General features: G+C 44.2%; 1 long non-coding RNA gene and 1 other non-coding gene across 3 annotated transcripts in view; both read right to left on the reverse strand.

Annotated features, from left to right (window-relative positions):
• The window catches only part of LOC112135246 (uncharacterized), a 74,885-nt gene that overhangs the window by 13,850 nt on the left and 48,000 nt on the right, over window positions 1-13,035 (reverse strand). The gene's annotated exons all lie outside the window — the stretch shown is intronic.
• On the reverse strand, window positions 1,995-2,207 carry LOC112135373 (small nucleolar RNA U3). The gene has a single exon (XR_002916660.2). It is a non-coding gene; the product is annotated as a small nucleolar RNA U3 (small nucleolar RNA).

Genomic DNA, 13,035 nt, shown 5'->3' on the forward strand with positions numbered 1-13,035 from the left:
CCTTTTATTTCCTGTGAATACAGCTTATTCTGATGAGGCTGTGTGCTTCCTGAGACTAGCCCTCGTCACTCACTGGGCATTTCTGCTATGGAAGCATCGCAGCTCTCTGGCCTCTGGAGAGTGGGCCGGTTCTCCAGAAAACTGATCTCAACCAGTACATGTTTTGTTTTTATTTTTCAAAATTAAAAAAGTTTTCTTTGAAATAGCTTCTTTTTAAAATGTAAGTACAATACGCTTTTTTTTTTTTTTTTTTTTTTTTTTTTGAGTTGGAGTCTTACTCTGTAGCCCAGGCTGGAGTGCAGTGGCGTGATCGCGGCTCACTGCAAGCTCCGCCTCCTGGGTTCACGCCATTCTCCTGCCTCAGCCTCCTGAGTAGCTGGGACTACAGACGCCCCCCACCACGCCTGGCTAATTTTTTTGTATTTTTAGTAGAGACGGGGTTTCACCGTGTTAGCCAGGATGGTCTCGATCTCCTGACCCCGTGATCCACCCGTCTCGGCCTCCCAAACTGCTGAGATTACAGGCATGAGCCACCGTGCCCGGCCTTTTTTTTTTTTTTTTTTTTTTTGAGATGGAGTTTTGCTCTGTCGCCGATGCTGAGTGCTCTGCTCACTGCCACCTCCACCTCCCAGGTTCAAGCAATTCTCCTGCCTCAGCCTCCCGAGTAGCTGTGACTACAGACACCTGCGGTGATGCCTGGCTAATTTTTGTATTTTTAATAGAGACAGAGTTTTGCCATGTTAGTTACGCTGGTCTCGAACTGCTGACGTCAAGTGATCCGCCTGCCTCAGGCTCCCAAATTGCTGGGATTACAGGCATGAACCACGCATCGGCAAAAACTGCTTTTCTTTTTAAAGTTATTACAAGCAACACTGCTCTGAACATTCTTATACAATCATCTTTGCAAAATGGCGGAATTATCTTCTACGGATAAATTCCTAAAAGTGAGAATGATATGCATATATTATATTTTGATAGATATTGCCAAACTACCCTATAAAAGCATAACAATGTGTAGTATCACCAATATTTTATGATACTGTTCATTTTACCATATATTTGCCAACAATGGGTTTTATCCAAAGTATTTATCATGGCAAATCTGATATGGGAAATGGTCTTCTGATTTATTTGCATTTCTTTGCTTTTCAGGGAGATTGAACGTAGTCTCATATCTTACTGGTAAATTTCCTATTCATGTCTTTTGCCCATGTTTCTCTCGTCTGTCTTATTATTTTGTAAATGCTCTTTGTATAGAAAAGATAATCACCCATTGTCTCTCATATCTGTTGCAGATTTTTTTCTCATTTTCCTATTTTAAAATTTTATCTGTGTTTTTTTCCATATTAAAGATGTTATGCAGACAAACACAGCCATCATTTTTCTTGGACTTCTGGATATTATGTGATGCTTTCAACCTCAACTCTATGTTTTCTTTCTTTCTTTTTTTTTGGCTTTGTCACCCCAGCTAGAGTGCAGTGGCTCAATTTCAGCTCACTACAACTTCTGCCTCCCAGGTTCAAGTGATTCTCGTGCCTCAGTCTCCTGAGTAGCTGGGATTGCAAGTGTGCACCGCCAGGCCCAGCTAATTTTTTTTTTTTTTTTTTTTGTACTTCTAGTAGAGACAGGTTTTTGCTATGTTGGCCAGGCTGGTCTCAAACTCATGACCTCAAGTGATCTGCCCACCTTGGCCTTCCAAAGTGCTGGGATTACAGGCATGAGCCACTGAGCCCGGCCTATATTTTCACCCTGTTTGGCCAGGCTGGTCTGGAACGCCTGACCTCAAGTGATCCACCTGCCTCGGCCTCCCAAAGTGTTGGGATTACAGGTGTGAGCCACCGCGCCTGGCCCAAGTATATCTATATGATACTGAAGATGCATGAGAAGGGCTTCCTGGGCAGGGTTCAAAGTTCAAAATGAGAATTTGGATCTGTGCCTGGTCCCACGTTAGTGTTCTTGTTTTGTTGTTTGTTGTTTGTTTTTTAAGAAGGGAAACAACTTGGACTGTGTCCTCTCCTTCTTAGTCTACTGGAGGAAAGAAAGAACATCATCAACGCCTAATGGCAGGTGCAACAAAACAACTCCAAGAGCTGGCTTCATGCTCAGGAAAGAACACGGTGTGTCCTGCTCCTGGCATCCAGCTCCACACGATCAGAGAAACTGCCCCCACAATGAGCTGTGGACATGAACTCTGAAAGCACAGTCCTCACACATGCGTGCTCTCAGGGAAACAGCCATGTCTGGGCTGATTATGATGTGCAGAAATTTGGCCTTCGTGGCCTCCTTTCTGTCTCTCTCTCTCTCTCTCTTTCTCTGTCTCTCTCTCCCTGTCTCTTTCTCTGTTTGTCTCTCTCTCCCTTTCTCTGTCTCTCTCTCTTTCTCTCCCTCTCTGTTTCTCTCTGTCTCTCTCTCCTTTTTCTCTCCTTCTCTTTATCTCTCTGTTTCTCTCTCACTGTCTCTGTCTCTGTTGATGTGTGTGTCTCTCCTCTTTCTCTTTCTCTCTTCTCTTTTTCTTTCTCTCTTTCTGTCGATGTCTCTCTCTGTCTCTTACTCTCATCTCTTACTCTGTCTGTCTCTCTCTCTCTGTCTCTCCCTTTTTCTTTGTCTCTCTTTCTCTCTACTTCTATTTCTCTCCCTCTCTCTGTTTCTCTTTCTCTCTGTCTGTCTCTTTCTGTCTCTGTCTGTCCCTCTCCTTTTTCTCTCCCTCTGTCTGTTTCTCTCTCTGTCTCTGTCTCTCTCCTTCTTTCTCTCCCTCTGTTTCTTTCTCTCTGTGTCTCTGCCTCCCTCTCTCCTCTCTCTCTGTCTCTCTCTCTGTCTCCGTCTCTCTGCACTCTGGCATCTCCAAACCTGCCCACCTCCTGCAGTATCTTGCTCTCAGCTTACTGCTATAAAACAACTCTTAAGACTCTCCGTGGTAAAGCCTTAAGAATCTGTTCTCTCTTCAGAGGTACTTTCAGGATTTTCCATATACCCGTCAGAACCCGTTAGTGAGAGACACTGCTTCCTGCCCAGAGCATCACCCACCTTGACAGCTACCTTCTCCAAGGAGAAAAACACCTCAAAAAATTACTGTGTATGTTTTTATGCCCGGTGTGGTTGGTGCAAGGAGAATTCATCTTATTAAATGTCAGATATGCAAATTCTTCTTAAAGAATCATGCCCAGAAGTTGGGCTCGGCTATTTAATGCCATCTGAATATGATGTCCCAGTAGGAGCAAGAGTGTCTTCCTGGTTATTTTGATGGGGAGAGGGAAATGAATTTGGGTAAAAACTAGCAGTTGTGGGAGCCGGTGGATTCTGCAAAGCAGAAAGTAGTAGATAACAGAGTTGGGAAGAGTCTAGGACACGAAGTGATAGAAATTATGGGGTCTGCTTTGCAGAGGAGAAAACAGAAGAATGAATGAATGAATGAATGAATGAATGAATGAATAAATAAGATTATGAAGTGATTTCTCTGGGAAGACTTCAGATGATGGCTAGATTATATTTGCCTGAATCCAAAATGTTAGATCTTGGACTAAAAGAGAGGAGGAGCTGGGCGCGGTGGCTTTAGCCTGTAATCTTGGCACTTTGGGAGGCCAAGGCAGGCAGATCACTTGAGGTCACGAGTTCAAGACCAGCCTGGCCAACATGGCGAAACTCCATCTCTACCAAAAAAAAAAAAAATTAAAATTAGCTGAGCTTTTTCACACATACCTGTAATCCCAGCTACTCTGGAGGCTGAGGCATGAGAATTGCTTGAACGTGGGAAGTGGAAGTTGCAGTGAGTCAATACCACACAACTGCACTCCAGCCTGGGCATCAGAGGGAGACTCCGTCTCAAAAAAAAAAAAAAAAAAAAAAGAGAGAGAGAGGAGGAAGGGGGGTGAACCACCACCCAAGAGATCAGAGTCAGCACAGGACCCAGTAATTGGAAAACTTCCACGCCTAAAAACAGCTTGTGAGGGCCTTCATCATTTGCTCCCAGTTTATTTTCTTTCTCCACTCGCTGCACTTCAGCCACACCTATGTTTTCTTTTCTTTTCCTTTTCAGAGGCAGGGTCTTAATGTAGCCCAGGCTGGAGAGCAGCGGCTCAGTCATAGCTCACTGCAGCCTGGAACTCTCAAGCTCAAGCCATCCTCCACCTCAGCCTCCTGAGTAGCTGGGACTACAGGTACATGCCACCATGCCTGGCTATTTTTTAAATTATTTTGTTGAAACAGAGTCTCACTATGTCACCCAGGCTGGTCTTGAACACCTGGCTTCAAACGATCCTCCCTCCTCAGGCTCCTAAGGTGCTGGGATTACAGGCATGAGCCACTGCATCTGGCCCACAGCTACTTTTTCAAGGGCTTCCAAGCACAACTCGTGGTCTTTGCGTAATCCATTCTCCTCCCTGAAATGCTGTCCTTGGGCTGGCTCTCTGAACTCCTGAGCATCCTTTAAGAGTTAACCAAAATATCCCTCCCTGCCCCTGAGATGCCTCCCTGACCTGTGACGACTCCTCTTCTCCAGGCATTCTATTTCTGCTGTGCTTTCAAAATACTGGGTGTGTAGGTCTATTAATATTTAGCACTCTTTATTACATTGTTTACTTGGTTTATTTGATGTAAGCTCCTTGACAGCAGGGAGCACACATATTTTATCTTGGAGTATCCAGCCCCTGGCATAATGCCTAGAAAGCAGTGAATGTCAATAAATTCTCCATAAATAAGGAGAAGAAAAGAACAGGAAGATCCCAGAGGAGAAAGGGGGATGTTTCGTTGACTTGATCTGATGAAAATTATGATACATACCTTTCATTTAATTCTGTGGAGTTGATGCTCAGAGAGTCCTGGGTATATTCTTATATTTTGATATAGTAAAAGTCAAAATGCTGGGAAAGAAATCTGAAGAAGAAGAGGGGGCATTTGGCTTTGAATTGCAGTGGTCCCATATCCAGGGGGACAAACTGTGCCCTCTTCCACAAGGTGGTGATAGTGAGAAGTTACATAAGAGAAGAATTGGCTGATCAGTCATGAAGACACCTCCATTGTTGGCACTTTTAATACAAACAGCACTAAGAGTCTGGGTGAAGCATCTCTGTGAATACCTTGCTCACATGCCAAAGGCTTTCCCACCCTTCCCAAAGACAGGCAGGGCAGACCATTCCCAGGAATCAGAGCAGCTTGCGCATTCCTGAGAAGTAGCTGTGGCATGCCGTCACTAACTCTAGCTTGAAATTGGTGGCTCTTGGATGGGTGTGGTGGCTCACGCCTGTAATCCCAGCACACTGGGAGGCTGAGGCAGGCGGATCATCTGAGGTCAGGAGTTAAAGACCAGTCTGGCCAACATGGCGAAACCCCATCTCTACTGAAAATATGAAAAATTAGCCAGACGTGGTCGCAGGCGCCTGTAATCCCAGCTACATGGGAGGCTGAGACAAGAAAATCACTTGAACCTGGGAGGTGGTGGCTGCAGTGAGCCGAGATCACGCTACTGCACTCCAGCCTGGGTGACAGAGTGAAACTCCATCTCAATCAATAAATAAATACATTGGTTGTTCTCACCCAGAGAAGATTTTGCTTCTTCCCCCAAGGGATATTTGGAGATGTCTGAAGATATTTGGGGGTGTTATAACTAGTGTGCGGGGAGTTGCTACTAGGATCTAGCAGGTGGAGGCCAAGGATGCTGCTAAACATCCTAAGGTGCATGGGACAGCCCCCTCTCCCTTTCCCAAATAATGATCTGGCCCCAAATGTTAATAATATCGAGACTGAGAAACCCTGCTCTAAATGATGTCATGGGAGATGTTACTCATTCTCAGAAACACCATGACAGAAACTCTCAGCTCTAAAACACTCCACCCAGTGAGTTGGGATCGGCACACCCTGAAGCATCCTTAAGCAACCTCAGCAGATTCTGGGTCAGGTGATGCAACCACTCCAAATAGTCACAGTGGTCATCACCTCCCACTTTCCCCATTCACTTACTGTCATGTGGAGGCCTTGCCTTATGCTCTATTGAGAAATTATTGGCATGTCTCTTCTCTTTCTTACTCTTTTTTCCTGTTCACCTGCACTGGCACCTGCTCTCACCTCTGTATCTTCTGTCTCCATGGCTGAGATCTCCACTTGAACTAGAACCCATCCTCTCTGGACTCCTCCAAGATCTTGCTCTACCACTTTCAAGTCTTTTTATGTCCAACTTCTTTAGAATCTTTGGCTCCTTCCCTTAGTCTATAAATATGCATTAGACTGCAGCCTTTAAAAGGAAATGGCTGGGCATAGTGTTTCTCACCTGTAATCCCAACTACTCAAGAGGCCAAGGTGGGAAGATCACTTGAGCCCAGGAGATTGAGACCAGCCTGGGCAGCATAGTGACACCCCATCTCTAAAAAAATAGTAATAAAGAGTAGAACATTTTAATGTTAATGGGGTCTAGCTTATCAATTCTTTTTTACATGGACTGTACCTTTTGGTGTTGCATCTAAAATGTCTAGAATCATCTAGATTTTATCTTGTGTTATCTTCTAAGAGCTTTACAGTTTTATGTTTTACATTTAGGTCTGTGACTCTTTTTGAGTTATTTTTGTGAAGGGTGTAAGGTCTGTGTCTGGATTCATTTTCTGCATGACAAAGAATGTTTCAACATTCTTTGTTTAAAAGACTATCTTTCTCCATTGTATTGCCTTTGCTCTTTTGTCAAAGAGAATGTCTAGGGCCAGGCACGGTGGCTCATGCCCATAATCCCAGCACTTTGGGAGGCCAAGGTGGGTGGGTCACCTGAGATCGGAAGTTCAAGACCAGCCTGACCAACATGGAGAAACCCCATCTCTACTAAAACTACAAAAACTTAGCTGGGCATGGTGGCGCATGCCTGTAATCCCTGTAATCCCAGCTACTTGGAAGGCTGAGGCAGAAGAATTGCTCGAACTCGGGAGGCAGAGGTTGCAGTGAGCCGAGATCGTGCCATTGCACTCCAGCCTGGGCAACAAGAGCAAAACTCTGTCTCAAAAAAAAAAAAAAGAGAGAGAGAGAGAAAATGTCTGCTGTCAAGAGGATAAAAAGACTAGCCACAGATTGGAAGAAAATATATGCAAATACAAAGAGCTGTTAACCTCAGCAATAAGAAACACAAACAGGTTTTTTAAATTGGCCAAAGAGCCAGGCATGGTGGCATGCTCCTATAGTCTCAGCTAATCAGGAAGCTGAGCAGGAGGATCACTTGAAGCTAAGAGTTTGAGACCAGCCTGGACAGCATAGCAAGAACCTATCTCTAAAAATAAAAATAAGTAAAATATAAATAAATGTTTAAAAAATATTTTTTAAATGGGCTGAAGACCTGAACAGAAACTTCACCAAAGAAGATATGTAAATTGCAAATAAACATATGAAAAGATGCTCCACATCATATATGATCAGGGAAATGCAAATTAAAACAATAATGAGCTACTACAACACACCTATTAGAATGGCCAAAATCTAGAACGCTGACAGCATCAAATGCTGGCGAGGATGTGGAGCAACAGGAACTCTCATGCATTGCTGGGAATGCAAAATGACAGACAGTTCAGAAGACAGGTTGGCAGTTTCTCACAAAACTAAACATGCTGTTACTATACATCCAGCAACCGTGCTTCTTGGTATTTACCTGAAGGAGTTGAAAACTTATATCCACACAAAAACCTGTACACAAATGTTTACAGCAGCTTTATTCATAACTCTCAGAACTTGGAAGCAACCAAGATGTCCTTTGGTGGGTGAATGGATGAACTGTGGTATATCCAGAAAATAGAATCTTATTTGGTTCCAGAAAAAAAAAAAAAAAAAGAGCTATCAAGCCATGAAAAGACATGGAGGAACCTAGAAGCATATTACTGAGTGAAAGAAGCCAATCTGAAAGACTATATACTGTGTGATTCCAACTCTATGACGTTCGGGAAAAGGCAAAACTGTGGAGACAATAAAAAGACCAGTTGGTTGCTAGGATTATGTTGGAGGGGAAGGAGGAATGGGTGGAGCACGGAGGATTTTTAGGGCAGTGAAATTACTCTGTATGATACTACACTGGTGGATATATTTCATTATGCTTGTATGCAATCCCGTTGAATGTACAACACCAAGAGCGGACCCTAATATAAACTATGGACTCTGCGTGACAATGACATGTCATTGTAGGTTTGTCAATTGTAGCAAATGTACCACTCCGAGAGAGGATATTGATGATGGGGGAGGCTATGCACATAGCCATGGGGCAGGTAGTGGGCATATGGAAAATCTCTGGACCTTCCCCTCAATTTTGCTGTGAACCTAAAACTGCTCTGAAAAATAAATTCCTTTTTTTTTTTTTTTTTTGAGACTGAGTCTCACTCTGTCGCCCAGGCTGGAGTGCGGTGGCGCAATCTCGGCTCACTGCAAGCTCCGCCTCCCAGGTTCACGCCATTCTCCTGCCTCAGCCTCCCAAGTAGCTGGGACTACAGGTGCCCACCACCACACCTGGCTAATTTTTTGTATTTTTAGTAGAGACGGGGTTTCACCGTGGTCTCGATCTCCTGACCTCATGATCCGCCTGCCTCGGCCTCCCAAAATGCTAGGATTACAAGCGTGAGCCACCGCGCCTGGCCAATGAAGTCTATTTTTCAAAAAGCTTATCCATGTTCAACTGCTGAAGTATAAAATATTTTTTAAAAGACTAAGGAAAGTTTTCTTAATACAATCTCTCTCAAATTGTAACCCTACATTCTTCCATCCTTTTGACACCTAATTTATTTCATTTATCTTAACAAAATCTCATTGTTAAAAATTTCAAAAAATTTGAAGAAAGCTCAGGTCTGCCCTTAATTACCCCTTACACCAACAAGCAACACAGTAATTGCTATCAATCAGTCTGGATTTCCTTCTAGACCTTTTTCTATATATTTATTCAGCTATATAATGGAGATGTGTGTGTGGGGGAGGGGTGGTTGTTCACCCATAAATGGCATTCTGTGTGTATTGTTCGAAAAATTTTTTTCACAAGTTCACTGTTGTTATCTCAGGACTATCCCAGCCCTTTTTTTGCTCTTCCCTGAATTGCAAGGGCTGGAAGTCTGGAAAGAGTGCTGACCAGGCTCCCTCGCCAGCATGCTTCTGATTTTACTTCCTTTAATGCAAGAACCTTGCTTGAGATTTGGAAGGTGGAAGAGAAGCAGGGGCCATTACTGCTGTAGGAACAGGCGCAGGTTAGCAGCCTTCTGTAGATGGCAGCTGTGGCTTGGGGGCACCCTCCTGTGAATCACCACTTGGGTGCTGCAGGTGGCTAGGATCATCTCTGGCAATTCCCTGTGATTCCTGAACATTCTGATGTGCCAAGTGCTAATATTGCCTTTCCTGACTTTTGCTTCTCCGGTCTTTTCAACAGTTTTGTGAGCTCCCTTATCCCCTGAATTAAAACTTTTCCAGTTTTAATAACCAGAATGATTTCTATTTTCCTGACTGAACCCTGAATGTTAGAGTATTTTTTTTCCAGAAATGGTTCCAGAAAGGAGACCCCCAGAGAACGGGGATCTAGGATCAGGTGTTTGATCTGGGTAGATTTGCAGGCTGCAATGGCCTTCCTATTGTTGAAAACAGAATGTCCAAGTCCATGGCTTGGAGTAGAAGCACTTTTTACATTATTACCTGAAGTTGCTTGGAATTAAGAACAAATTAAGGCTGGGCCAGGTGGCTCATGCCTATAATCCCAGCAATTTGGGAGGCTGAGGAGGGTGGATCACTTGAGGTCAGGAGTCCAAGACCAGCCTGGCCATCGTGGTGAAACTCCATCTCTACTAACATACAAAAATTAGCCAGGTGTGGTGGCAGGCACCCATAGTCTCAGCTACTCGGGAGGCTGAGACAGGAGAATCGCTTGAACCTGGGAGGCAGAGGTTAGAGTGAGCTAAGATTGTACCACTGCATTCCAGCCTGGGCAACAGAACACAGCTCTGTCTCAAAAAAAAAAATTAAAGGGCTTTGAGAGACCAAGTGGCTGCTGCAATATAATGTTATGATAGACTAAAAACACGGTGCATGGGTTGGTTGCTTTGATTGCCCTGCAGAATAAAAGAAAGGAGGCTGGGCTCAGTGGCTCATACCTGTAATCCCAGCACTTTGGGAGGCTGAGGCAGGTGGATCACAAGGTCAGGAGTTCCAGACCAGCCTGGCCAAGATGGTGAAACCCCATCTCTACTAAAAATACAAAAATTAGCCGGGTGCGGTGGCACGCGCCTGTAATCCCAGCTACCTGTGAGGCTGAGGCAGGAGAATTGCTTGAACCTGGGAGGCGGAGGTTGCAATGAGCTGAGATCATGCCACTGCACTCTAGCCTGGGTGACAGAGCAAGACTCTGTCTCAAAAAAGGAAAAAAGAAAAAGAACAGCAACAGCGAGCTCAGCACTTGACACTGTCAGCTGACTTCCTGGACAGAGGACCAGAGAGCATCTATGACTGCCCTAAAGGAGCTGGTCTCTAGTGACTGTCAGGCTAGCACATGTAAAAACCAGATCCAAGGTTTGATCCTAGGGGTTGCAAAATTACAACCTAAGGTGAATTCACTGCTTCTCTAGGTCTTTTTATGTTACAGTTAGGGACTGATTCGGAAAGTACGGCATCCTAGTGATTACAGTGAATTAGATAGGAGGAACCTCACTGTCCTCTGTCTGAAGAGAAGCTCCCTCTTGCTTGAAGACCCTTGTAGTGTCCTCATCTGACATAGTTTTTATTTTCTTTTTTTATTTTTTGAGATGGAGTCCCGCTCTGTCGCCCAGGCTGGAATGCAGTGGTACGATCTCAGCTCGCTGCAACCTCCACCTCCTGGGTTCAAGTGATTCTCCTGCCTCAGCTTCCCGAGTAGCTGGGATTACAGGTGCCCACCACCATGCCAGCTAATTTTGTATTTTTAGTAGAGATGGGGTTTGGTCATGTTGGCCAGGCTGGTCTCAAACTCCTGACCTCAAGTGATCAGCCCACCTTGGCCTCCCAAAGTGCTAGGATTACAGGCGTGAGCCCCCGCGCCGGGACCTGACATAGTTTTTATACAAGGAGATGCCACTATCCTTGAGACCCACCATTCCCCGTCTCAAGACCTCCAGACCCATAACTAGAGTCAGATCCCAGCCAACTTCGGAGATCAAATACAGACACAAACTGTGGAGAAGACAGAAGGAACAAGGAAAGAATGCACAAGATTTTTGACGATACAGGCATACTGCATTTTATTGCATTTTACTGTGCTTCACAGATATTTTCTTTTCCAATAAACTGCAGATTTGTGGTAATCCTACATTGAGCAAGTCTATCGAGCCATTTTTCCAAACAGCAAGTGCTCATTTTGCGTCTCTGTGTCCCATTTTGGTAATTCTCACAATCTTGCATATTTTTTAAATTATAATTACATCTGTTATGGTGGTCTAGGATCAGCAATTTTTGATGTTACTATTCTCATTATTTTGAGAGGCCATGAATCAATACCATATAAGACGGCAAACTTAACCAATAAATGTGTGTGTTCTGACTGCTCCACTGACCAGTACCTCCCCATCCTCTCTCCCTCTCTTGGCCTCCCTATTCCCTGAGACACAACAATATTGAAATTATGCCAATTAATAACCCTGCAATGGCTTCTGTTTGTGCAAGTAAAAGGAAGAGTTGTATGTCCTTCACTTGAAACCAAAAACTAGAAATGATTAAGCTTAGTGAGGAAGGCATATCTGGCTCTTACTGAACCCATCACATGAATAGCGAACACTGTACCCAATAGGTACTTTCCAGCCCTCTCCCTACCCATCCTTCCACCTTTGTAGTATCCAGTGTACATTTTTCCACTCTACGTCCATGGATACCCGTTGTTCAGCCCCCACTTATAAGTGACAGACAGTATTTGACTTTCTGTTTCTGAGTGATTTTACTTAGGATAATGGCCTTCAATTCCATCCATGTTCCGCAAAAGACACGATTTTATTCCTTTTTATGACTGAGTAGTATTCCATGGTGTCTGCATACCACATTCTCTTTATCCAATCCTCCATTGATGGACACTTACCTTGATTCCATATCTTTGCTATTGTGAACAGTACTGCAATAAACATATGAGTGTAGCTGTCTTTTTATACAATAACTTCTTTTCCTTTGAGTAGATACCCAGAAGTGGGATTGCTGGATCAAATAGTAGTTCCATTTTTACATTGAGAAATCTCCATGCTGTCTTCCTTAGTGGTCGTTCTAATTTACATTCCCACCAACAGTGTATAAGTGTTCCCCCTTCTCCATATCCTCACTAACATCTGTTGTTTTTAGCCTTTTTTTTTAATCTTTTTTTAAGAAATAAGGTCTTCCTCTATCACCCAGGCTGGAGTGCAATGGTGCCATTATAACTCACTGCAGCCTTGAACTCCTGGGCTCAAGCAATCCTGCCTTGGCCTCTCCAGTACACCATCACTCCCAGCTAATTTTTTTATTTTTGTAGAGACAGGATCTTGCTATGTTGGTCAGGCTGGTCTCAAACTCCTGGCCTCAAGAGCAAGCCTGATGCTTCAGCCTTCCAAAATGCTGGGATTACAGGCAGGAGCCACTGTTCCTGGCTTGTTTTTAGACTTTTTTTTTTTTCAGACGGAGTCTCGCTGTGTTGCCCAGACTAGAGTGCAGTGGCACAATCTCGGCTCACTGCAAGCTCCGCCTCCCAGGTTCACGCCATTCTCCTGCCTCAGCCTCTCGAGTAGCTGGGACTACAGGTGCCCGCCACCACGCCCAGCTAATTTTGTGTGTGTGTGTGTGTGTGTTTTTAGTAGAGCCGGGGTTTCACCATGTTAGCCAGGATGGTCTCGATCTTCTGATGTGATCCACCCGCCTCAGCCTCCCAAAGTGCTGGGATTACAGGCATAAGCCACGGTGCCCGGCCTTAGATTTTTTAATAATAGCCATTATGACTAGTGTAAGATGATATCTCACTATGTTTTTAATTTGCATTTCTCTGATGATTAGTTATCCTGAGCATTTTTTCATATATTTATTGGCCTCTTGTATGTCTTTTGAAAAATGGCTGTTCAAGTCCTTTGC

Source organism: Pongo abelii, chromosome 8 (genome assembly GCF_028885655.2).
Source record: "Pongo abelii isolate AG06213 chromosome 8, NHGRI_mPonAbe1-v2.0_pri, whole genome shotgun sequence".
In the NCBI taxonomy this organism is placed as follows: Eukaryota; Metazoa; Chordata; class Mammalia; order Primates; family Hominidae; genus Pongo; species Pongo abelii.